Source organism: Myodes glareolus, chromosome 10 (assembly GCF_982192425.1).
Source record: "Myodes glareolus chromosome 10, mMyoGla1.1, whole genome shotgun sequence".
Taxonomy (NCBI): domain Eukaryota; kingdom Metazoa; phylum Chordata; class Mammalia; order Rodentia; family Cricetidae; genus Myodes; species Myodes glareolus.
The window spans coordinates 46,583,347-46,611,070 of record NC_142035.1 but is presented as its reverse complement, the minus strand read 5'-3'; positions in this window follow the sequence as shown (position 1 = coordinate 46,611,070).

Genomic DNA, 27,724 nt, shown 5'->3' with positions numbered 1-27,724 from the left:
TACCTCCTCAGGGCTTAGAATGGATGTCTATGACAGGCAAGGATCTGAGGGTAAAAAAAAAAAAATAACTCAAGCACATTACCTCTGCAAGTTCTTTATTTTTCATGTGAGGGGAGAAAGTGAAGTGAAAGGGGACACAGAGAAGAAGAAAATTAAGTGGAAGAATAAGGAGGAGAAAGAAGGAGGAGAGTAAGGGGAAGAAGCAGAAGTAGCAAGGAGAAGAAGAAAAACAAGAGTAAGGGCTCATCTCCACAAGGTTTCTAGTTTTTACAGACATAGTTGGAAAATTCCATAGGCAAAGACAATGATAATATGCATATCAAAATCACAAAAAGGGGCAGGTAGAACTTAACAAAGCAGTACTCTGGAACAAGTAACCCAACCCAGGAAAGAGCCAGCATTCATGGGGAAGTACCTGACATCCCAAACCATTAGATAAAGTTACTAAACATCCCTGAATACTGGACTCATCCATTCTCATCTAATCTCTTTGGTGATAACCAGCTTTGAGGATGCCCAGATTTGTTAGCAAAGGTGGGGCATGCTGCCTTCCTGCTCAGTGCCTGTCTTTTATAGAAATTTCTATGTGCTCTAATAGCAGGTAATTTTGTGGGATTGACTCTATGCAACTTTGACAGTTAGAATAAAGAGTGAATGCCATTGCTCCAAAGCCTCACGGTGTGGGGAAATGGAGCAAGGTCACTCTGATGACTGTGTAGAAGTCACACTACTGAGGTGTTTTGGGAACAAATCCCATTTTGAAGGGAAGAATCATGGCTTCACAAGGTTTTTACAGATATGACAGTGACTTTTCCAAAAGACAAGTGTTCCTGCAGCTCTGCAAAAGGGTTATTCCACGTGAACGTGGACATGTAGTATATAATTCACATGGATCTTCCTATTGTTCTGTCAATGGTGCATTCACTGTATAGTCTTGTGGGCTCCAACATTACAGCACTTATTAAGAACTAGTTAACCATCTGTAAATCTCCCCAATGAAACTTAACAAATCAGTTAAGTGACATACAGCTAATACATGGCTATGCTGTGTCCTGTCACAATGGATGCTGTCGTTGTTCCAATCAAGCTTCCTCAGTGGATTTACTTACAAGTTAGTGTTCTGTCTCTTAGCTGGTGAGTGCTTTGTTCATAATAGCCTGGACCTTTGCAGAGGGATGAACCGATCCTTGGAGCCAATCTACCTGAACTTGGCGAGAATTGGAAGTGCTTGGGAATTCACATCTCCCTGTAGCAAGTGATGGATGTCTAGAAACTATTCTCTCTGAGGTGCAATCTGCAGTCCAGATGACACAAAGGCTGGGACTCTCCAGAGATGGCATCCTTGAGTGGTACCTTCCACTTCAGCCTTCTGCTTTCACAGGGCAGCATTCTTGATACGATGTTTGCTCCTATATTACTGTCCCAGAGAAAGAATCTGGAGAATGTGCCTAGCACACCAACTTCCTCTGTGCAAACTGGCACATTCCTGTTTGACATTTAGCGCAGTTGTCTATAGAAATACTTGACACATGCAAAGCTATGAAAATCATTTCCTGTTGTAGGAAGGCCGCTTGTTCATTTCCTGACTGCCCAGACTCCTGAAATAATCACACAGAAACTATATTAATTAAATCACTGCTTGGCCTATTTGCTCTAGCTTCTTATTGGTTAGTTCTTACATGTTAATTTAACTCATTTCTATTAATCTGTGTATCTCCATGTGGCAGTGGCTTACAGGCAAAGTTTCAGCATGTCTGTCTCTGGCAGCCACTCCATTGCTTCTCCTTAACTCTGCCTTCCTTCTCCCAGCACTCAGCCCAGTCTTCCCCACCTAGCTAAGCTCTGCCTTGCTATAGGTCCAATGCAGTTTTTTTTAATTCATTAATGGCAATCACAGCATACAGAGGGGAACCCCACATTAATTTCCTGAGCAATAAAACAAGGAATAAAAACAGTGTTCTAGCCCACTTTATCCATGCATCTCACTGAGTGTCTGGGATGGTTCTAGCACTGGTTAATGTGAAAGTGAAGGGCAATGGGGGGAAGGGTGGATCTCCTGGGAGAGAAGTCAAAGTGCTATTCAGAGAGTGACTTTGGGGTCAGGGCAGAATTGCAGTATTTGTGAATGTTGGCAGTGACATTGAAGTTGGACTGCGTTCTTCCTCTTTTGATCAAGAATTTTTCAGGAACAGAGTGAGGCAAAGAAGGGAGACAGAGAAGGGGGGAAGGAGAGAAGGAAGGGATGAGGGGAAAGAGAAGTTAGAGGGGAATAACTAGGGATCTGTCCTTTCTTTTCGCCACGACCTGAGTCAGCAAGGGAGCTGTCAGCCACAGCTCTTTCCTGTGAGCATCTGTGCCCAGACCAGAGTCCATCTGCTTTGAGCATCAACTTTCCTCTAAGACTTTGCCTTTGGATTTTCTTTTTTTAAAAAAAACTTATTTATTTAATATTTAGGGATTTTACATCATGCACCCCAATTCTGTTCACCTCCCAGTCCCCCCATATTCCCTCATCTCTGTTGCATCCCCCCACAAAACAAAAGCAAAATAAAGTAAGCAAGCAAGCAAACAAAAGCAACAACAACAAAACCAATAAACCAAACAGAACAAAAACCACACCTGAAACAGAAAAATCTCTGCTTCTCCTTCTCTCCTGATTCTTCATCACCTCTTCATCCATCCTGATGACATTGGAGGCTTCAGTGTGTCATATAGTATATCCCTTTGTCCCATCAGCTTGACTGGCGACTGTTCATTGCAATAAGTCATTGGCCATGTTCAAGGCCTCTGGGTTTTGGTCCACCAACCTTACTGGATCCTCACCGGAGCTCTTCTTGGATTTATCCTGTGTCTTGGAGCTCTTTTGGGTCGTTCCATAAGACTAATCCCTTTATGAGCTCCAGCAGGACCCAGATGGGGTAGATGTTAGAGTGGGTCAACCCAAGGCCCAGTAGTGTGTCTGGGTGTCACAGGCAGGTCAGATTGAGCCACTGGGTCCACCCACCTCAGATGCAGGGACAGAGTCAGCTCCTCTACATGCCTGTCCTCAGGGTAGGCTCATCCTTGCCTGTAGTGAGGGGTAGCGGCCCTCTCTCCCGAGTGCCAACTTTCTTGCTGCAGTGGCCAGCAAGAGGCAAGGCCAAATTTCTCAGAGTAGTGAAGGCTCAGTATAGCCCTCTGATTTAATCTCACATGATTCCAAAGACCTTCTGGGATAACACTGGCTACATATCCACCTGGGTGGCTGGTGACTGTGGGTATCATGTAAGTGGAATGAGGGTCAGAACTGGAGGGGTGGACTCCAAATCCTCAACATAGAGTAGGCAATACTGCAAGATGATGAGGTCATGGTGGGAGTACTAGAGGTGGGGGCTAGAGAGATGGCTCAGTGGGGAGAAATTCACACTGTGCACGCATGAGAACCTGAGTTTGGATCCCAGCATACATGAAACCCATGTAAGACAGTAGTGGGGTGACATGAAGAGGAAATACTGCTGGGGTTTGCTGGCTGTCGGCCTGGCGCCAGGCTCAGTGAAAGATCCTGTCTCAAAGGCTAAGGCACAGAATGGTAGAGTCAGACTCCATTGTCCTCCATTGACCTCTGCTCTCATCTGAACTTCCATGTGCACAACACACACACATACACACATACACACTCACACTCACACACACACTTTGAGGGGCAAGAAAAGGCATAGTGACCCACAGAGAAAAAAGGAACCATTTGGCTCCCTCTGGTGAGAAAGTCAAATGAGTGGGAATGGATTTTTTCAAAGGAGAAGAAGCATCTTACATGATGAGTGTGTCCTCTAAAGCCTGTTTATTAAAGTCCTAAACCCCAAATGGCTGATATCTAGATCTTAAAACCACCAAGCCTGCGCAGCTATAAAAAAATAATTTCCTATGTACTTAAGATACAATCTGGCATTTCCAAACGTTTCCGTAATAGATATATTGCATTAAAGATGCAAAGAAATCCAGCAACTTGAGGGCTGAAAAGAGTACAGAGGCAACGTGTGCCTTCTATGGGGAGGAATGAGAGCAAGCTGGCCAAAGTAAGGTGTGATTTCACAGGTTAGAGCAAGAGCAAGTCTTCCAGGAGGCTGATGAGTCAGACAGGAAGGAGGCAGAACAGAAAAGGGCCGACCTGAAGTGCAGGTTATTGCTTAGGATGCCAGCTGCTCAGAGCCCAGAGGAAGCTGTTGGTAGAAAATTACTAGAAGAAAGTGTTCGGGGAAGGGATGACTGGTCATAGATACCTGTGTAAGGGCAGAAACTTAGAATTCCTGTCTAAGAACTTAAGCTTTCTTCATAAAGTAGAAGGAAGCCACCTGCTGACAGGAAGAAGCAAGGAGGAGAGGAGCATGGGTTCTAGAATGGTGTTGATGACTGTCCTAGACAGCAAGCATTACTGTCCACTTGATATAGCCCAGAATCACCAGGAAACACAGTCTCAATTGAGTAGCCATGTTCATCAGGTTGGTCTGTGAGGGTTGTCCTGATTAGCTTAACTGACACGGGAGGATCCAACTCACTGAGGACAGCACCGTTTCCCAGGCAGGTGATCCTGGGCTATGTAAGGATGCTAACCACGAGCCTGTGAGCTAGTCTGAGGGTATGCCAGCAAGGAGCATTCTTCCACGGTTTCTGTTTCCAGTTCCTGTACCCACTGGTGCAATACTGGGGGGAATGTTATGGGGGAAACCAACTACTTTCTGATTAGATTTAAAGTTGGCTCCACAGTATGAAACTCTGGCCTGGTACTGTTAACTGGGCCCAAAACCTGTGGCTGACTAGGTCATAGGCCCCAGGAGAGAACCTAATACTATTATTTTGCTCAGTGGACTTAGTAATAAGCTGACCCTTAAGTTCTCTTCTTTAGAGTCACGGGTGGTGTGTTTCTCAACCCTCATCAGAAAAGCTTCTTTTTGCAGGAGACAGATTTATACAGAGACGTCCATTGGTCAATACACAGAGAATAAGAAACTGTGGAGTGCTCAGCTCTGAATAAGACAGCTATGTTGCGCCACTCTCAACCAGGGGTCACGGAGGACGGAGCAGGAAGATTGCAGGAGCCCAAGGCAGTGAATGACTGCAGGGAAACCTATTTCCCGGACATGCCAGGGCCACTGCACACAGCAGTGGCCAAGAACAGCTGCAGCAAGACCGGCACAAGAGTAAGCCATATGCCGAATCCCAGCTCAGGAAACCCTAGTCATCTGAGGAGCCATTGGCAACTGGTGACTTCGCAGGGAGTTCCGTGGGGAGGTGGCCCCTGAGAGGCTATCCTTGCTCAGTAAATCATCCTGCAGCCGTGCATATACAGGCAAAGTGGACTCAGGGAGTGAGAGCCCATGAAGTTGGAAGGGAAAGTGATGGAAGACAGAGGAGAGTTAGAGGGGAGGGAGGGGCATAGGTTTGATAAAAAGCACATTAGATGAATGTATGAAATTCTCAAACAATAAAAACAGTATTTCAAGTTCCTGCCTGTACAAACCAAATAAACCCTTTCTTTCCCTAAGTTGCTTTCAGTCAGAATGGTTTTTTTTTTTATCACAGCGATAAGACAATGGCAATGGGAGAGATAACGTCATTTCTTCTCGCAACATACTGAAGGATAAACAACAGGATTTCTTCATGGAGACACCAGGAATCCAGCTAAGTTTAGATCATATATATTTACAATGATCAGGATGTTTCCAGTACTCTATGGCTTTAGAAGCAGAGAGACTTTTGCCATATTGACCCTAGATGAGCATTTTGCATGAAGGGTGAGGCAGAAGGACAGGTTCTAGAGAGCTCAAGACTCAAACTCAGAGGATCCAGGAAAGAGATCAAAGTAAGGTCTGTAGAGAATGAGGGACCCCAGTATGATTGGAGAAAGAGTTGTCTGTTTCTGGACCCCAAGCTTTATAGGGATAAGATGCGTGATTGAGAACTACAAGCCTTGGCTCTACAAGGGCAGCTTGGTTCTAGTTGCTGGAGGCCTAAGGGCGGATCGCTAACTCCCAGACTGTGAAGTAGCAGCGGGGGTTCTGTTTCCCAGTGCACGGATTTGAAGTGCTCTCCCACACGCGTATCTCAGAGGATACTCACAACTGCCCAGCGGCTTAAGGTCATTAATGGTCATTCAGGGATAATGTCCATGAGGTGTGAAATTCAACAGCAGTTAGTGCCCAAGGTGAGGAAAAGGGAATTTAGGGCCCAGGAGACAAATTAGAGTGCTCCACAGTTTTGCTGAAACTTGACCATGATTTTATTCATAATAGACACTGCTGCATGGCATGCAGGGATCCGGTCCTCCTGTTTTAAAACTGAGCTTCACCACTTACTGTGAGAAAAAATATTGAGACAAAATTTCTCTATTATGTAGCACTAGCTGTCCCGGAACTGTCTAGATCAGGCTAATCTTGGATTCACCTGCCTCTGCCTCTCAAGTGCTGGGATTAAAGGTGCCCCACCATGCCGGGCTTTGTAAACAAATTCTTGACTCTTTGGTGTTCAGTTTTCTTCTGTGTATAACGTGAGCTTGCTTCTAAGTATAAAATTGAGCCTTGATAATTTCCAGCACACTATAATAATTCTTAGCCCTACGTTCTTCCCTTGTTATCTAAATAGAGCCTGTCTACGGAGCCTTGAGCAGCTACCGAATCTTGTCTTGGGTTATTATCCAACAGCTTCAGTCCTCTGACCTGGAAGACAGTGTGGTAGGAAGCCTCTGCCACTGATGCCATCCAACTAAGCTATTGCTGCCTCTTGTGTTTCCTGCTCACTGGCCTCACTCAGGGCACAGAGGATCCACATGGGGCTTGATGAGTAACTGTATGCTACAGGATTTGGTTCGTACTGTAAATAGGACCTAGACTTCCAGTGGGGAGACTTACAAACTGTGGTGATAGACTGTACCAGGAAAGGCCTGACTGTAGGATCTGTCTAAAAATCCCAAGTCAGGGAGTGAATAAGAACAATCTAGGAGCCTGTCTGGCCTACAAAGCATTAATCAGTGTGCTGGAGCCTTGCTTAGCATTTTCCAAGAGGCCAGTCTGGCATTGATATCAGTGGAGAGCCAGGGGTAAGAATGCCATTCTTCAGTAATCTGATTTTTTTTCAGCCTGGGCAGGCAAAGAAGTGTGGCCTTTTCATGTCATAGAGGCTCCTAGCCCAATGGTCTCTGAAACTGAAACTTTGGGGAAAAAAATCAAATGTGACTGAAGTATAGAAAATTCTACTTTTAATTTATTAAAATTTTTAATTTAATAAAAAATTAAATCTTGGGAGTAGAACATAAAGCTTATTCACTGAAGTCCAGAAGTTAGCACCAGGGCTACTGAACTCTTGATGCCTCACCTCAATCTGGAGTAACTGAGGGAAATTATCATCCCTGTATAGCCATGGAAACACATCTGTCTCTGCTGCCACACAAGATACCTTGGACCAGATAACTGATCAACAAGGCTTTACTTCTCATAATTCTGGAGGCTGAGAACAAAATCAAGGCACTGGCAGACTCAGTGTCTCATGAGGGTCAGCTCCCCTTTCTTCCAGGATGGATCCTTGTTCCTGCATCCTCTCAGGGGTGAGTGCTGTCCCATCACATGACAACTGAGAGCGACAGCTCTCTGTGTTCTTTCCTAAGGGCATGAAGTCCAGTCCTGAGTGCAGCTCTCAAGTCCTAAGCACTTCTCAGGATTCTAGCTTCCGTGTCTCTTTGGCACTGGGTTTCAACACACACATTCAAATCCCAAGAGGAAGTTCGGAGAAAGACAATAGTCTATCTCTACTCCATGAGATGCCCACAGCTACTTTACTTTGGGTTGTTATTTGAACCAGGACCAGAAGGAAGAATGACCTATTGGTTTGTCCACAGATAGAAGGACAAGAAGGTAGAATACTTCCAGATTGCAGATGATGGTGGCACTTTAGACAAACTCCCAAGGGAAATGGGCTAAAACTGACTACCATGCTCTTTCTGGGCAGGACTCACAACAAGCCACATGAAAATGGAAGCCCTGGATGTTGCTCTTATCCAGATCACAGAGAACTCCATCATTCTGAGAAGGGCATTGCTTTGGACTTAGCTATAGTAAGCCTAAAAATCTTTCTAAGAGGTGTAGCTCGCTCAGGACAATTTTGAGAGAATGCTGGGCCCCATGGTTTCCTTGTGGAGGTGCAGAACCTAAGAAGGCGAGAGCTTGGATACTGTGGTGGGCTGGGGGCTACCAGTTGATGAAGACATCTGCTGCACGATGCCTCATTTGTCACCGGGGCTCCGTGAGTGTTGTAATTTGGGTAATGGTGGCTTTTCTATTTTTCTTTTTTCCTCATTTTCTATTCTTGGTCTGTTCACATGAAATATTTAACTTGGATCCCTAGTCTAAAATTAAAAGCTCAGGTTAGAACAATGTGCAAAAATGAATCATATGTACTCAAGTGTTTCTCGCTTAGGATGACTGGCCAGAGGAAAAACTCAGTGTCTTAGCACAGTTCAAGGTCAGTGTGTGCTGTTTTGTTTATGTCCAACTGATAACGGCCTTTGCTGTTAGTGAAAAGACTGGCTTTATATTTCCTTACTATGAGTTCTAGCCTTTGTATTCCTCTCTGAACTCTAAGTATGAATCCCAAATCTCAGGCAACACCAATGTTATGCTGTGATTTGAATATTTATCTCCTCCAAAACTAGTGGAATTTAATTGTTACAGCACTGATTATAACAGTATTATAAGGTGGAACATTTCAAGCATAATTAACCTGGCAGGGTTCCACCCTCGTGTTGACAAGACTACTGTTCTGACAAAAGGAGTCAGGCCCTTTTATCTCCTTGTCTGTGCTTCTCTGCCATGTGATGGTACAGTATGAAGACCCTTATCAGACATAGCATCTTTACCTTGAACTTCCCAGCCTCCTGAAGTACAAGAAACACATTTATAAAAATCATGAATTACCTCAATATTGAGATTATGTTATAACGATAAAACATATGAGATACCAGCTATACCTACCTGACTTAAAAATCTGCGACCCTTACAAGAATCGAATGTTTCCAAGAAGTCTTTCCAGAGAAGAGGGTTGTGACAGCGAGAGACCGTAGCAGCGGTTGGAAGGGCAGTGCCACACTCAATAGATCATCTCTGTTTTCCTTGGTCTAGGAGTGGGTCACTGTGGGGTCTGTCACAAATTGCACTAGACAGTTGGAGTGGGTTATATTTAGTGGTAGGAGAGGAGGAACTTCCAAAGATAGAATTGGTGCCTAAGCTCTGCTGTGCAAGTTCATACTTTGGGGCATCTGGCAAAAGGGGATGGGGGATCTAAGCCAGAACAAACAGGCATGCAGGGATAATGCCAGCAGGCCCGGGGGTGGGGGTACTGAGGTGGCAGCGGGTCCCATCTGAGTGGTGTCTGGGAAGGGGGCTGAGGAGGCAGTGGGTCCCATCTGAATGGTGTCTGATGACCTTCATGGGGTCTTGCATTCAGTCCATATTTCTCTTCCAGTCATATTTACAGCATGAAAGACCCATTTCTGTTTCCTTTCTTATTTTGTCTCGTCTCCTCAATTCCTGGCCTCTCCCTCCGCTCTGTGACTGACAATGTAGGGAGCCGATATTTGGAATCAGCTACATGTGGGCAAAGTAAGCCTTGGTTATGGAGTGTGGCTTTATCATTTGAAACAGATGTCCAGAACCTCAGCTCGGTGCTGCTCTGTGGTTAGCATGCATCCTACAATTTCCTGGTAAGTACAGAGCATTTCCATAGGAAGGCTCCATGACCTAGACTATCCAAGACCCACAGAAACAACGCCAGATGTGAGAGCAGTGATGAACGAGCTGAGACCTGGGACCAGGCTTGATCAGCCAAAGACTCACCAGGTGAGTACCAAACTTTCGGATCGGGTTTTCTTTATTTTTTGTCATCTTGCTTCCTCTTGTGAGGAGAGGCTCTAAAACACTTGTTCATGAAATGGACATCATCTGAAGATGATTGCTAGGGCCCTGTTTGTCCAAGCAGACGGAGATGCTCTCAGGCAAGTTGTTGTTGGTGGTGTTGGTGATGGTGTGTGTTTGTGTGTGTGTGTGCACATGCATGAGTGCATGCATGCACATGTGTGTATATATTCTTTTTTTTTTCGTTTTTCAAGACAGGATTTCTTTGTGTAACAGTTCTAGCTGTCCTGGAACTGGCTTTTGTAGACCAGACTGGCTTCAAACTCACAGAGATCTGCCTGTCTCTGCCTCCTGAGTGCTGGGATTAAAGGCGTGCACCACCACCACCACCCGACCGTATATATATTCTCTTAATAGACTACACTTTAAACATAATGCTAGGTTCACAGAAAAATTAAATTGGAAGGTACAGAGATTTTCCACATAGTCCCTACACTAACATGTCCATCTCTGCTACACTGAACTCCATATCAGAGGGGTATATTCGTTACAATTAATAAGCATTCATTGGTGTACTAGCTTGTACACAAGTTAAAGTCATCAGAGGGAAGTAGTCTCAGTTGAGGAAATGCCTCCATGAAATCCAGTTGTTAGGCATTTTCTCAATTAGTGATTAATGGTGGGGGGGGTCCAACCCATTGTGGGTGATGCCTTCCCTGGACTGTGGTCCTGGGTTCTATAAGAAAGCAGGTTAAACACCAATGATAGCTTATGCTAGAGCGGATGTGGAGTAAAGGGAACATTCATCCATTGTTGGTGGAAATGCAAACTTGTACAAGCACTTTGGAAATCAGTATGGCAGTTTCTCAGAAAATTGGGAATCAACTTACCCCGGGATCCAGCAATACCACTCTTGCACATACACAAAAGATGCTCAATCATACTACAAAGGCATTTGTTCAACTATGTTCATAGCAGCATTAATTGTAATAGCCAGAACTTAGAAACAACCTAGATGCCCCTCAACCAAAGAATGGTTAAAGAAAATGTGGTACATTTACACATTAGAGTACTACTCAGCATAAAAAAAATGGCATCTTAAATTTTGCATGCTAATGGATGGAAGTAGAAAACACCCAGAGTGTAACCCAGTGAGGTAACCCAGACCCAAAAAAGATGAATATGGTATGTACTCACTCATAAGTGGATACTAGCTATAAATAAAGGACATTGAGCCTATAGTTCATGATCCTAGAGAAGCTAAGTAGTAAGGTGAACCCAAAGAAAAACATATATAGATCCACCTGGAAAGTTGAAACAGATAAGATAACCTGGCAAAATTGGGAGTGTGGTGGTGAGGGAAACAGGGAGGGTGGAAGGGGAAGAGGGGGGAAGAAGGGGAGGAGCGAGGAGAACTTGAGGGAATAGAATAGTCCAGAAGGAGGTAGGACAGAGATGAGAGCAAGGTAAGAGATATCTTGATTGAGGGAGTCATTATAGGGTTAGCAAGAAACCTGGCTCTAGAGAAATTTCCAGGAATCCACAAGGATGACCCCAGCTAAGACCTTAACCAAAAGAGGAGAGGGGGCCTGATCTTGACTTGCCCTGTAGTTAAACTGATGACTATCTTAAATATCACCATAGAACCTTCACCCAACAACCGATGGAAACAGAGACAGAGACCTACATCAGAGCACTGAACTGAGCACCCAAAGTCCAGTTGAAGAGTAGGAGGAGTGAGAATATGAGCAAAGAGGTCAAGACTATGATGGGTTCACCCACTGAAACAGTCTACCTGAGCTAATAGGAGCTCATCAACTCCAGTTGGACTGGGAAGGAACCAGCATAGGACCAAACTTGTCCCTCTGATTGTGGTTAACAGTTGCATGACTGGGGCAGACTAAGGGGCCACTGGCAGTGGCACCAAGATTTATCCCTACTGCATGTACTGGATTTTTGATAACCTATTCTCTTTGGATGGATACCTTGCTCAGGCTAGATATAGTAGGGAAGGCCTTGTACGTTCCCCAAAGCAATGTGCCTTACCCTCTCTGAGGATTGAATGGGGGTGGGGAGGGAGGATATGTGGAGGGTATGGGAGGAGAGGAGGGAGTGGGAACTTGGATTGGTATGTATAATGAAAAAAGATAGCTTGTTTTGTTTTTAAAAAATAAAGAAAGAAGGAAAAGGAAGGAAAGAAAGTAGGTTAAATAAACCAGGGGAGGCAAGCCAGTAAGTAGCGCCCTTCCATGGCCTCTGCATCAATTCCTGCCTCCAGGTTCCTGCCCTGTTTGAGTTCCTGTCCTGACTTCCTTTGGTGGTGAACAGCAATGTGAAAGTGTAAACTGAATCAACCCTTTCCTCCCCAACTTGCTTTTTGGTCATGGTGTTTTGTTGCGGCAGTTGGAGCCCTAGTTAAGACAAATGGCAAATCATATTTTCCCAGAGTCAGGGTTACATAATATGTGAGTTTGGGTGGATGTACGATGCATGTGCTCCCTACTAGTGTGCATATAGAATAGCTTCTCTGTCCTAAAAACTCTTTATGCTTCACCTTGCTTTCTCTCTCATCCCTGACTCATTTACTATCTTCATGATTTTTCCTTTCCAGAATGCCATGTAGCTGGAAGTACACGCTAAGTGGCCGTGTTAGCTCTATGTCTTAACATTATGCATGTAGCAACTCATTCCATCCTGGAAAACCTTGCTAAGATAGAGACTGCTTTCTGTTTCTCAGGTGACACGGATACAGAAATGTTCAAGAACAGCAGGCTTGGCTTTATTCAGTGGCCTTTATAACCATGCCCTTGCCCCATGCATTTTAGTCCTTAATCATTCTGAATAAAGCTTGGCCAATAGGATAAAGAGGAAGGAAAACATGCCTATGTTAGTCTGCTGGAAAACAAGGGAGGGGAGGAGAGAAGGTGAGTGCTTAGCCAAAAAGCAGCTAAGGCAATTATGAAACACAGACACTGCACTCTTAATCTCAACATCGATCATGTGTAGGAATCAAAGAATGCCTGACAGGTGAAATAAGAAAGAGGGGGAACTCTGTACCTTGCTTCAGAGAGAAATACCAAATTTGGATTCTTAGGACATTCTACCAACTCGATGGAATAACATGTCAATATATAAAAGGTGTTTAGAATTGTGCATTATTGACTTGTAGTAACTGACGAAACGACTTGTCCTCCCCAACTATTGAAGCCCATTGGACAAAATGGATGCAGCTGGAATCAAACAAAGCTGAGTTTGCTTAGCTTGTCCCTACAAGAGAGTGCCCCTACAAAGGGATCTACAAGACACCTTATTTACCTTGTGCTGAGTGATTCTTAGAAGACTGAACAAAATCAGGTGTCAGATTTGGATTGGATACATCAAAAGAGAGAGACCAATGCTGAGGCCAGTTCTGTCTGAAAATGTTTTGTCATTTGGTGTCTTAGTAATTTTTATATGTCTTCACATAATATTTATTTATGAGCAGCATGGTTCAAGCGTTGTTCATATTCTGTGAAAACTGTTCATGTTCCACCGAGAACACTTGACTTCACACTAGCCCTTAGCTCCCAGTCAATGGAGTCATTTATTTACTTCTTCAAAATGACTGAGACCTTTGGGGAGGCTCTGTAGGGCCCAGATTCCTGGAGACACTTGTGACAAAGTTAGGAGCGCTCTGAGAGCAGAGCGTCTGGTACGTGTGGGTTGTATGTAGACATTGCCCCAGAAGGCCAGAGAGCCTTCTAGGAATGGGGACATGACCACAAGCCTACATGTCAATATTACTCCTGATTATGCCTCTGAGAAGTGGCCTTGACCATGGAGGAGGTGAGCAGCAGGAAACAGTCCGACCACCTATGAGAAGGAAGAGTCAAGTCACCAAGGAGAGAGGGAATGAGATTTGTAGGAAAGAAACTGTGACCTGTCGATGAAAAAGAGTCTATCCAGAAGATTCAGGAGACAAGCCTGGCTCCGAGGATGATCATACGCAGAATTCTGAAGCTACTGCTTCAGACGTTCCCCACAGCGTGAAGAGAGGCCAGAGATAAGAGTCACATGGAGACTGCAGGCAGTTATTCAAACGTTATGAGTGGGCAAACTCAGGAAGAATCTAAAAAGAAATTATCCCACAAGTGCCAAGGTTAAAATCACATCTAAAAATAGTAAAGAATAAACCACACACTGTGAGACTCGAAGAATGTAGAAAAGGCACAAAGAGATAAGACTGAAGACAGAAACGGAGGGAAGGAGAGGAACGCAGACATCAGAGTATTCAAGGTAAGAACCAAAGGTCAGGAGTCAAACCATGTCTCATGCGTTCGCATGTCTACTTCTTCCTATGTGTTGACTTTTGTGAAATTAATATGTTTTATACCTTAAAATAAGCCTGTCACCTCCCCACCCATCATCAATTTGGATACTTTTACTACTGATGCCACGTTGGAATCAAGTAATTTTAGCTCATAGGAAACTTCTCCATAAAGCATGACCCAGGTTTTAGGCTTTTGAAAAGACTCACTCGAGCAGGCAGACAGACCACAATAGCTCGGTGGGGAGATCATCAGACTAAAATGGCTCACTAAAGGAAAATATTCCCAACTGAAGATTTCTTGGTCAAAGCTTCTAAGTCTTGAAGAAAAAGTCACACTGCTCTCTGGGTCTAAATATCAAACTTCACACAGAAGAAAAAATGCCAGTTTTCATTATGACTGCTTCCCAGCACCAAGGGTTGGAAGTTCATAGAGGATGGGATTTTTTTTTTAATTTGGCTAAGTTGCTCAGTTTTAAGAGCTATACAGAGATATAGAAGGTACAGCAGTAAGAACTGTTCAGCAAACAGAACCTAGAGGAGAGGAGTGGGCAGGCACGGGGTGGGGTGGGATGAGGGCAGGCATGGAATGAGACAGGAAGGAAAGAGTCTAGCGTCCCAGAACCCTTTCCTTCCTTCCATTGGACTCTCCCTCCCTCCCGAAGGTAGTTGTCCTGGTGACATGATACATCCTTTAGTGCACAAGCCTTTGGGCACACTTTTGAGCTACCCAGTAACAGATACCATGTCTGTTGGGAACCCTTCTACCCTTCTCCCTCTCCCAGTCGGAAGGCATTTCTCCTGGTTCTTTCATAAGTCCTGTTTTCATCTGATTTTATGTTGTTAACTTATCTGTTATCTCCTAAACTGTGGATTCTTTGAGAGAAGAAAATATGCCCTTTAACCTCCTGCTCCACCAGCGAATGCTTGTAGAACGAATGTCATGGGTCACATTCCGTCCGAATGCCTGCTAACAGGGTCAATCCACCCCACATTTCATGGTCATTCCAGAGGCTAGGACCAGTCTACATTTCATTTCAACATGAGCGAGTGTTTACTGCAGACGACTCTAACCGTGGCCTAGTGAACAACCCCGGAATAGTCTGTGAAATCTCCATGCGTTCTTCCATCCGGCCTTTGTTTCTCACTAGTAGATTGTTTGTTTCTTGGGCTTTCCTTGTTTATTTCACATTGACACATCCCTCTAGGGCCCTGATTTTTCCAAGCTGGCTTCAAAAGTTGAATCAACATTCTGGGATTAGTGACTGTACTTCTTTTAAATCGGAGGACAATATTGGAAATTTGAATTAAACGTCAAAGCAGCCATCAGGGGATTTGCTTAAAGAACTATGGAGGTAGATATTTGTGTCTTTTGTCAACTTTGTTGTTGTTGTTGGTTGTTGTTGTTGTTGCTTTGTTTGTTTTGATTTGTTTGTTTTGTTTTGTTTTTCTTTGAGACAGGGTTTCTCTGTAGCTTTGGAGCCTGTCCTGGAACTAGTTCTTATAGACCAGGCTGGCCTTGAACTCACAGAGATCCACCCATCTAAGCGTGCACCACCACTGCCCAGCTCTTCTGTCAACTTTTAAAGACAACAAAGCTGTCTGCCTACCTACAGGAGGACCCAATGACAGATTTTAATAGCAGTGCAAAGACTTGTCTTAGTCATACCATCCCGGGATCCCTCCACAGCCCTGGGTCCCTCCACAGCCTCTGCAGCCTGAGACTCCGACAGGTCAGATGCTCTGAACTCACTAAAGGTGGCAGAGCTGACTCTCTGGAGGTGGCAAAGCCTGAGATAAAACCGTCTATGAGCACAATCGACTTTGCCAAATATTTGGAAATACTGCCTTTCCCCACCACCCATCCCAAATGCTCTCCCCACCACACCCTCTCCCTGTGCACAAGTGTTATTTGCTGCTGTGGAAGAGCGATGCTCTCCAGGCGTACAGACAGACCCTCTTGATCAAGCTCCTACTCATCTCTCCAACAGAACATGAGATCCCAGTAACACATAATTCAACTCAAGAAAAGTAAGTCAAGTTTGAAGATGATAATAATGAAAACCTTGGGATGTGGTTACTTATTAAGCCTAACGTATCACTAATCTTGGGGGAAAAAAAGGACATTCCCGGAGCACATCACTAAAAAAAGGTAGTAATGATCAGTATTTCAAGTTATTGACCTTGTGGGAAAGTACACTTAGAGGCTATTGGAAGCTGTGGGGGAAGTTATCAAAAAGTTAAAAGTTAACAAAAATTCTCATAATATTAAAAAGCCAGGCAATTATTAACTTTGGAGAAAAACAAGAAGTAAAATAAGAAACATCACGGTGATACGAGACAGTACTCAGCCATGAACGATATTTGTATAAGCATTGTGTGAATGCAGAGTAATACTTCACCTGAAGTACTGACATAAGGGACTGAAGGAGGAGCAGAGAGGGTGACATCAAAACTGCTTCAGTTCATCTTTAACGTGGATTCTGGTGTTGTGAGGAAAGCCGGGGTCTTTCCATAGTTTAAGAACTATCTATTTCATAATGAATTGTTTTCACATCAGTTTTCTAAAGATTTATTTTATTTTTAATTATGCATGTGTCTCTGTGTTTTCATGTGTGTGCATGTGAGTATAATCCCCATGAAGACCAGAAGAGGATGACAGATTTCCCGGAACTGGAGTTACAGGTGGTTGTGAGCCATCCAATGTGGGCCCTGGAACCCTAACCCAAGCTGCTGCAGAGTAGCAGATGCTGTTAACTGATGAGCCATCTCTGCAGCCCCTTTCTTGATCAACTTTTTAGTGGTTGGAATTTCCTTTCTTGATTTCCAGTAGCCCTTTCCATAATAGGAAGACTAAACATTTGTCTATGAGCTGCAGTTTATAGATAATTTTTCAATTGTCTTCTGATTTTTTTATGTGGTATTTGGCTACGTGGTAGTTTTGTATTATTAACCCAGTACCATTTGTCAAAATTTTATTTTAACAATCCACAAATTTACATTATTTTCAGAAATTCTTCCCAACTCTAAGATTATAAAGTAATTTTCCATGAATTTCCTTTTTTTCTTTAAATGGTCTCTTATGTTACCGTTGCTTTGTTTTTGAGTGTATGGTACAAGATGCGACTCCAGTCTTACCTATCTCCAAATGATCCCCAGCACACTGTCAGAACAAGGATGTGCTTGAGGTGCTGTGTGATTGGTTATCAAGCCCGCACGCCATCTGTTGCTTCGGGTCTGTCCCTTGTGTTCTGTAAGCAAATCCTCCCAGCATCGAGCTGCTGCATATTATTCTGTCTTCGTCATACTTTGAATTGCTGGGTGAGCAGCACCTTTAAGAAGCTTGTTGCTGTTTCCCTGTATTTGTTTCCAAGTGAACTTTAGAACCAGCTTGTCAAGCATCATGGAAAGAAAATCCTGTTGGTTGTATTTTTACTAGAATCGTTAAATTTGTAAATCATTCGGGGAAGAATAATTAATCAAGCATTTAACACTTGAATACCTATGTACCTATGCACCAAGCAATACAATTTTGGCAGTTCTGGGGTTTGAACTTAGAGCCTCATGCATATGGAGGCAAGAGCTGTGTCACTGGCCCAAATTATAAGTGTAGGCAATGTAAAGAAGAATAAGCAGAAGCACATAGCTAGCTCTGACAGTGCATGTCTGCAAGTCCCACCACTCAGGAAGCTGATACAGGAGGAGTGGAAGGGTGAGGCTATCTTGGGCAACCTAGTGGAAGCCTGGATCGGGGATGGAGATTCTGCTCCAGCGCACACTGGCAGGTAATGGGTCCTGGGCTTGACCTTCAGTAGAGCACAACAAATGAAAGCACAGGCAGAAGCACAATGGTTAGAGATTTCAACCCAGTGTTTTTGGTCCAAGATAGAGCAAATAAACTCTGGAAAGGCTCAATAAAGCCAAAAAGCAGAAATGTAAGATGATATTCTCCAGTCATACTGCAGGAGGTCTAGAAATTGAACAGAATTGAACATGAAAAATAAAACCCTTTATTTTTTAATCCCTCGCTTTTCAAGCTGCAGTCTTAGAGCCCCTTGAGCGTCTCTTGTGAATATTTTAAAATGCGGAAACCCAGTGGCCCAGATCTACTGAGCTGCCATCTGCACTTTATAAAAAATCTAGGTGTGCAAGGGCCTTCATGTTTACCCACTGTATCCGGAGAGCGGCTGTAATTCAAATATACACCGGGACTAGGAGGGATGAACAGAATAGAAATAAGCAAAGACTTCAACTCTAAACATTTGTGTAAATAAAATTGCAGAAAGTGTCTGTTATAGTGTGGATGTGAAGTGTCCCCAGAAGGCTCTTGGTGCCCAGATGGCATTGTTTACGAAGACTATGGAACCTCTAGAACCTGCTACTTCCCTAGCAGAGGTTTACTGACAAGTGGCAGTTAATGTTGTATTTGCCTCCAGTTCTGGCTGAGTTTTCTCCTTCCTGGTCACAAAAATGTGTGGAAGCCAAAACGAAAGCTCTGCTGCCACAGCCGGAGCTGCTCCACCTGCCTTGCTTTCCCCACCTGCATGTTGTGTGAATTCTAATTGGTCCCAATAATAAACCGGAGTTAGGTATTAGGGGGTGAAAGCTGAAAGATCAGAGAATCAGAGCACCCAGCCGCTAGTTCTTACCTCTATGAAACACTCAGACTGAATGGGGTATCATCTCTCTACAAGTCCTCAGATGGAATTGCCATGCGCTCCTGTCTCCTCCCGTTTTATATTCCTCTTTCCACTCAGCCACACAGCCACACCCCTCCAGTTTCCACCTCCCTAACGCTGGGATTAAAGGTGTGTGACTCCCAAGTACTGGAATTAAAGGTGTGAGCCATCATCACCTGTCTCTGTTTCTCTTTTAGACTGAATCGATCTAGTGTAGCCCAGGGTGGCCTTGAACTCACAGAAATCAATCTGCCTCTGCCTCCCGAGTGCTGGGATTAAAGGTGTGTGTCACCACAACCTGGCCTCTAGGTCTAAGTAGTAGCTAGCTCTACAGTCTGATCCTCAGGCAAGCTTTATTTGTTATAACACAAACAAAATATCACCATGTCTGGACTCTCTGAAACTGGGAACCAAAACATCCTCTTCACTTAAGCTGATTCTGTTAGGTATTTGACCACATTAAGAAGAGTAACCAATAGGATATTCAACTCAAAATATTAGGGAATATATAAAATAAACTAAAAGCTGAATATTAATATAATAAAACAAGTTGTTGATGAGCTATAAAAAGGATTTAACAAATTTAAATCTCTCTTACTAGGAAAACACATGATTAAGACAGACTGATACACATTTATAAAGCAAAAATGGGGGAAGAAATCATGAAATAAAAACACACAAAAAAAGTCTTCCACCACAAGCAGAAGAAAGATGCCCTCAGTCACAGGGCAAGTTGAATTTTAAATAAGACTATTTGCACGTATTTAAAATATGCAAATGTGAATAAAATTTAAAAGCTGGATGAAATAAATAATTTTCTGGGAATTTAGAATTCACTGAAATGAATCCCAGGAGAAACATAATTCATAAAAACCAGGGCTGTCCAACCTTGTGGCTTCTGGGTCTTATACTGCTGAAAACACAAACACAACAAAATCTAATAGGAAAAATGCCTGTATATTAATTTTTATGATATTCACCACCACGGATAAACAAAATCCACACATAATAATCTTAATTATGCTATGTTCTGTTCAGGGGGTATTTAGACTTTTTGATCAAGTTTTTGCATTTGCAATCACTAACAAGAAAATGAACTTATCTAAGCAATAAAACTTTTAGGGGATTTTTATTTTTTAATTTTAAAAGTGAAAGTAAAAAGGCAACATAAAACTAGTTATGTCTTGATATTTGTCAAACTAAAATATTCGTCATTGGGTATGTGGCACTAATGCGCCAATCCCTGGCTGGATGGGTAGTTACGATTCTCAGCGTTTACCCACAGGGCTCATCAGATATGTTGAGTTTAATTTAACTCGGTGTGCTTCGTTCTTATAAAATAGTTGCTGACAAACATAGGCACTTCCAAAAAGCAGAGGCATGAAAGCAAGGTGAGGGCTGCTGGTCTCTGCGGAGATAGGACCTGTGGACGTCTAGCAAAGAGACATGGACACAATGCAAACTGAAGGTGGCCAATTTATGTTCATCTCCCAGGAATCTTGAAATCTGTTTTCAAATTCTCATATCAAATAGAAGACAGACCCACATTGGAGCGCTGGACTGAGCTCCCAAGGTCCAAATGAGGAGCAGAAGGAGGGAGAACATGAGCAAGGAAGTCAGGACCACGAGTGGTGCGTCCACCCACTGAGATGGTGGGACTGATCTAATGGGAGCTCACCAAGGCCAGCTGGACTGGGAGTGATGGAGCATGTTATCAAACCGAACTCTCTGAATGTGGCTGGCAATGAAAGCTGACTGAGAAGCCAAGGACAATGGCACTGGGTTTTGATTCTACTGCATGGACTGACTTTGTGGGAGCCTGGTTTGTTTGGATGCTCACCTTTATAGACCTGGATGGAGAGGGGAGGACCTTGGACTTCCCACGGGGCAGGGAACCCTGACTGCTCTTAGGACTGGAGAGGGAGGAGGTGGTGGGGAGAGGGAGAGGGAGGTGGGAGGGGGTTTTCTCGTCATGCTGTCTGTGCCAGGTGCTGGAGCCTGACCTCTCCTTGGATCCCCTGCCATGTTGTTGGCTCGCTATCTATCCTTGCATTAATAATTTCTCTAGTAAATCTCTGCCCTTTTCCCCAGTTTTCTCAGCATCCCTCTTGAAACTGCCCAAGTCCTGAAACCTTCTAAATCTTACCCAGCTATGACTTCTGCTAGCTACTACAATGACCTGCCAGGCAAGATGTTCGCTCTAATACCATAGTGACGTGACGCTTTCAGGGCTACCCAGCTGCTTTCTCATTGGATTTGAGGCCCATTCCACGGGAGATAACGCTGATCTAGCTCCACAAACTTGGTCAAGAGCCTGTGGTTAGGGACATCAGAGATCCTAGGGGGAAACCTACCGATATTGTTTTGCCACATTGTCATGTTATCTCACTACCTTCTAAATAGTCATCCTTCAACCCACAGATTTACCCTCTCCCCAGCCTTTACCAGAAAAGCTTTCTTACTGCAGGAGGTGGCCATTACTGCAGATGCCAATAACTGGTCAAAGAATAAGTGATAGTGGAATGCTTGTTCTTAAATGGAACAGAATACCAAAGACGAGGGAGAAAAAAAGAATGTAAGAGCCAGTGTACAGGGAAATGTGCAGTGCAAAGACGTCTCTGAGCTGGGCATAGTGGCACACAGCTTTAATTCCAGTACCCGGTGGGCAGGCGGGTCTCTGTGAATTTGAGGCCAGCCTGGTCTACATAGCAAGTTCCAGGAAGGACAGGGCTGTCTAGAGAGACCCTGTCTCACAAACAAATGATATCTCTGGGCATGACACTTGTTAGGAAGGGAAAGTCTTCAGGGGCATAGCTACTAATAAGTTGCCCCTGCACCAGTGAATAACCCGTTGCTATGCTCAGGCAGGCAACTATTACACTTAGTAGTCTACACACAGACAGAAGACACGACAGTGTGTGGGGGAAGGCTCGTGAAGAAGGGCTCCCGCAGGAGAAGGGAGGTAATGCTCTACACAAATGTAGGACTCTATCAGTCAAACAATAACATTTTTAATGAATAAACCTCTATCAATACAGAAAGCATACAGAAGCCCAGGTGGTTTCTCTGAGATTTCTACTAAGCTTCTAAAGAATTGGTCACCACTAAGTCATTTTCACTTTTCCATGAAGCATAAAGAAAAGTTGCCGTGGAACTTTCTGTGTCTAAGCTATATGCGTGTGTGGTGGATGGGTGGGCCAGTGCAAGTGATGATGCCCACAGGGGTCAGAAGAGGGCATTGGGTCCTTTAAAACTGGGCTTACAGACAACTGTGAGCTGCCTGACACCAGTGCTGGGAACCAAACTTGGGTCCTCTGACAGAGCAATATGCACTGTCAAGCCCTGAGCCACCTCTACAGCCCCCATAGTATTGCTGTAAATGGTGACTGCCACCTTTCTCCCCCCACTATGGACTTCCGCCTTAAACTGTGAGGAGAAAATGAAACCCTCCTCCTCTCAGCCACTTTTGATGAGAACAGGAGAAAGTAACTGACCAGGCAGTTAAGGACAGAGATCTCAAAACAAGCATTTCCACGCCTTGTTCTTGACAACGTGCTCTGTCTTACCCAGAAGCTGGGTGGTAGCGGTTCGGTTCATGACATAGCAATGGCTCTGTTTTGAAGGAGGCCAGGAATTCTAGAAATGTCTAGGAGCACGGATTCATGTTCTGGTTGCTTGTGTTTCCTCTCCTTTTATGTAGTCATCCAAAGAGAACAGCTACCTGTAAGCTATGTACTTCATGGACTCTTGAACATGCGTTAGTTACTTTTCTATTGCTGTGGTAAGACACCATGGCCAATGCAAATAAAAGAAGAAATTGTCAGACTTTAAGTTTTCAGAAGGTTAATTAGAGTTTATGACAATCATGTGGGAGGTGTGGCTGCAGGCAGGCATCATGCTGGAGAAGGAGCTGAAATTTACATCTTGACCCACAAGCAGGAGGTAGAGAGCTAATGAGGAACAGAGTGGGCTTTTGAGACATCAAAGCCCACCCCCAGTGACAAACCTCCTTCAACCAAGCCACACTTCCAAAACCTTCTCAAGCAGTTCCACCAGCTGAAGACCAAGTATTCAAATACACGAGCCTGTGGGGGCCATTTTCATTCAAACCATTGCAGAGAGGAACATGAACACCCCATGGGTGGGTCAACTGGACTGATAAGTTGGTTTTCCAAGCTTCAACCCAGTAAGGCCTTATTAACCCCAGAGACCCTTGGAGGCAACTTTTAATTGGCAGCTACTCCTGCTGTGAGGGATTCTGCTTTCTTTCTTTCTCTTAGACTCTTTCCTGTGATTAAACTCCCTTTTAAGTCTTTCTGCTGTCCATTAAATCCATTCTTTGAGTTCATAAAGGACCCGGAAGCTATTGGTCTAGTGACCATAGGCACCTGGGTTAATCTCATCTGGGCAAAGAAAATCTCTGTCATGCTCAATGACACCCTTTCCCCTTTCATCCGTTCCACATTTGCCAGGTATCTTGTCTCATCAATGATAGAAGTAATCAGTGCATGTACCAATCATTGAGAAGATTTCCAAAGGTCAGACTTCAGAGCCCACAGAAGCCCAGCACTCGTTGCTTTGCCTTAACTGATGTGGAAGTTTAGAAATGAAGGAATCATTTGAAGTGCAATGATTACAGCAGATGTGTAGGACTGTCTTAGGGTTCTCCTGCTGTGAAGAGACACCCATGACCACAGCAACTCTTGTAAAATATGCACATTTCAGTGGGGTGTGTTTATCGTTTTGGAGGTTTAGTCTATTGCTGTTACGGTGGGAAGCATGGCAGCATGCAGGGGGGAAGTAGCTGAGAGTTATACGTCCAGATCCACAGGCAGCAGGAAGAGAGTGTGACACTGGGCCTGGCTTGAGTATTTGAAATCCCAAAACCCACGCCCAGTGACACACTTCCTCCAACAAGGCCACACCACCTCAACAAGGCCACACCTCCTAATCCCTCTCAATCAGTGTGTCTCCCTGATGACTAATTTATCATTCTATGGGGCCATCCTTATTCGAACCGCCATAGGCACCAGTCCATCTCTTCCCCATTAGGAGTCAGTTTGCTGCGAGTAATTGACCTCAGGTGTAGTCCTTTATCCTGGACTGGCATGGCAACATTCTTAACTGGAGTTTTTAAGAATCAAATTCTGGGTCCTGGCAACTCAAAAATAACCAGAATCAGACACCCATCCTCAGTAGAGCAATTAAGAGAGAGGTGAAAATGGAAAACAGAGATTAGAGACTTACTCAGTATGGCCTCATTGTGGAGACTGATAATTAAAAACTCCAGTGACCCCCCCCCAAGTCTGTCTTGAAGAACTGACATGAAGTTTAGGGTACAGAGGCATGCTTAACTACGCGGTCCTTGGCAAGGCATGTTCCCACACATCGCTGACTCATCATTGTCTCTGCTCCTGGTCCCAGTCTGTCCTGCAAGCTGTCAGCACCGAATGACATCTCTTCCTAGCAGGCAGCCCCCTCTCTGGGGAAACTAGAACAGAAGGATTAAATGGAGCAGGGAATAGAGGGCAGGGTAAAGGAGGGAATAGGGATAATTAATACTAAAGGTCTTTTGAAAAGTCATATGGAAACCTATTGCTATAGAAGTTTCCTAATACTTGGACATTAAATGGAATTGCCATATAATGGGGAGGGGAGACAATAGCGTGACTAGATAGACATCTTATGCTTCCAAATAAAGTTCTTAGTATGAGAAAGGTTAAATACTGTTGAGTCATTGGCCAAAGGGATCTCATAGACCAACCCCTAAAAGTTACATGCTATTGCCAATCCTCCACAACCTGAAGAACTAGAATAAGAATCTTAATCCTGAAGAAGCACTTGCTTGTCATCAAACATGGAATTGAAAATTGCACTGGTGCCTAACTAGACACTTCATGCCAACTGACTAGCATTGATGGTGCTGGAAAGACACACTATTACACTCCCAGAGGAAGAAAGTAACCGTTAGTATCACCCAGCTATGAATACTGTGACCTACAATAGCAACCTGCCTGTAAGATATGCTAGCTCAATAAGGGCACAATTGTTATGAGATCTTGTCTCAAATGGAAAAGCCTAATTAAGAGAAATAATTTTTATTATTTGTTTTAGCACCACAACTCTTTGTAAAACAAGCGTTCCTGGGAAAGGAAGGCGAGAAATCTTCAGGTGAAGGCTTCAGGCAAGATTGGTTCCGGAGTACCTGAAGCGGTCGCTCCCATAGTCATTTATCATATCCTACCTGATCAAGCCACAAAAAATGTGCTTCAGCAAATCTGTGAAGCTCAGTTCAAACGCCCTGACCCTGTGGCCAGTTACTGAGGCCAATGAACAATACTCCAATCATTTATCTCCGCACATATATTAAAGTGCAGCTCTTCTTGCAGGGATAACTTGGAGAACCAGCTTGTGAGAACTGTTAAGTAAACACGCTGTGGGAGGGGCATCTTCAACATGGGCACCTATCCTTCTCACGTCAAGGTCCTTAACCCATAACATAATAATGAATGTTTTCTCTACTGTGCAGGTCTTTCCCAGACAGATCGGTTATGCTTATCAGTGCTGTGACTTAGCACACAGCTCAGCACCTGAGAAACACAGACACATGCAGAAGGATCCATCACAGGCAGGAGATACCCCTGAACAAAACTGGCAGATAGCTGAACAACGGAAAATCTCCTTGGTATTTCATAATTAAAACCAAGGTCAAATCATCAATAGGAGTGGCACTCTGTGGCTGTCACATGGCATGGAGTAGGGAGGATTAATTTTGACTCACATTAAGCGAATAAAGTCCACCCTGGCAGGAGGAAAAGACAGCTAGGGCTCCTAGCAGGCTGTGACACAACAGACTAGCATCTGGCAGAAGAAAATAAGGAGTCATCTTAATGAAGTCCTGAAAGTCACGCCCCTTCTGTTTGCCTTAGAGTCTAACTGATGGGCTTTTGCTGCTCTCGGAAGACATCCAGCTTGTTGGTGACACTTCAGCCTCTTGCTGCTCTCCCTACTGATGCTTTGTGACACGGTGTCATTGAATGCTTTTAGGCTTTGATTCACCTTTCTGTTGCTTGTCATGCAAATGCAGTGGTAATAAGTATTTTATGAGACAATTGCTACTTGAGCTTTGGAGACATTTCAAAATAGATTTTTTCGGTGGAATAGTGAACCGGCTGTCAGGCTTGCACGCTTCTCCCTCCTCGCCCACAGATCTTCAAATGTTTTCCTCTTATGTCAGCAAGGTTCTGGGCCCAAACCAGTAAGCAGCAGCCATGCCACAGCCTGAATGCTATCCTGTCTTGAAATTTCCTTGGCTACACAAACTAGTTTGTTGTTTTCAAAATCAGCCTCTCTCAAATTCCCAGGACAGAAGCACAAAGCAGCCAATTTTTTTTTTCAAACATGTAACATGAATGGCTTCTAGCTAGTTAACACTAGTCTTTGTTCTCCCCGAAAACCATTTGCTGGGCCCTTCCACTATGCACACTCCTGTTGGCATTGTAACAGTGCCAAATCCCACTAGAACAGTCAGGTAAGCTTTGCCTGTAGCATTGCTGTGGAATACTCTCCCCGGAGCAGAACAGCCATTCCCATCTTCAGAGCAGCTGTGAACATTCGTCAACCATCCCAAAGTTTGGGCCTGTTGACATTCCCTCATGAAAGACGGTAGTGAGGATGGTCATCAGCTCCTCACCTTACCTCTCAGCCAGATATTCCTCCTACAGCCCCTTCCTCCTACCAGCTGAATGTGATTCTGTCCTAATGGCACCTGACCTCTTGGTCTCAGGAGCTACTAGAGTCTATAGAGGATAGAAGGTCAAGTGATAGCATGGGGGGATTTGTGACTACTTATGAAGTTATGGGAGATGCACCCAAGTGTGTGTGTGTGTGTGTGTGTGTGTGTGTGTGTGTGTGTGTGTGTGTGTGTATGTGTGTCCATGGTGGGGTGGCTGTTTTAGGATCACCCATGCTCCTTTCATGTCATCTTTCACCCATTCTTTGTAAGTAACCCAGGTGAACTCCTTGATTTCCCAAGTTGTACTTGGGCAGAATCACACGGTTTGTCTGTTGTTGGTGTCCCATCTGGGCTAAACAGACTTTTTTACATCTCTCCAGGACAAGTTCATATGACAAACCTAGGAGTTCTCTAACCCACAACTCTGCACACTTGCTTTTAGTTGCTGTGATGCACGCCATGAACAAAAGCAATGTGAGGAGTCAAGGATTTGTTTTATCTTTTGGTTTACAGTCTACCATGAGGGGAAGTCAGGGCAGAACTTTAAGGCAGTAAACTCTTAAGAATTATTGACCTTTCCCTAACCCAAGCTCCAAAATCCTCCCACAGTCCTTCCTGCAAACAACATGGTCAGATCCATCACACCGGTGCACACTCTCTGGTACCAACCTCTGCCTTAGCTTGGCTTCACTGTTGCTGTGCTAAAGAGTATTAACTAAAGGATCTCGGGGTAAAGGGGGCTTATTTAAACTTATACTTCCATGTGGTACTCTGTCTTTAATGGGAGGCAGGCCAGGAACTAAAGCAGGAACTGAAATAGGAACCACAGAGAAATGATGCTTACTGGGTTTTGTTATAGCACAAATAACAAAAACTCAAGAGACAAATATTGGAGTTCAAACAGAAGGGGGGAAGGGAGGGAGAAAGGGGAAGGGAAAGGAAGGGAAGGGAAAGAAAGGGGAGGGAAGGAAAGGGGAGGGAAGGGAAGGGGAGGGGAGGGGAGAGAAGGGAAGGGAAGGGAAGGGAAGGGAAGGGAAGGGAAGGGAAGGGAAGGGAAGGGAAGGGAAGGGAAGGGAAGGGAAGGGAAGGGAAGGGAAGGGAAGGGAAGGGAAGGGAAGGGAAGGGA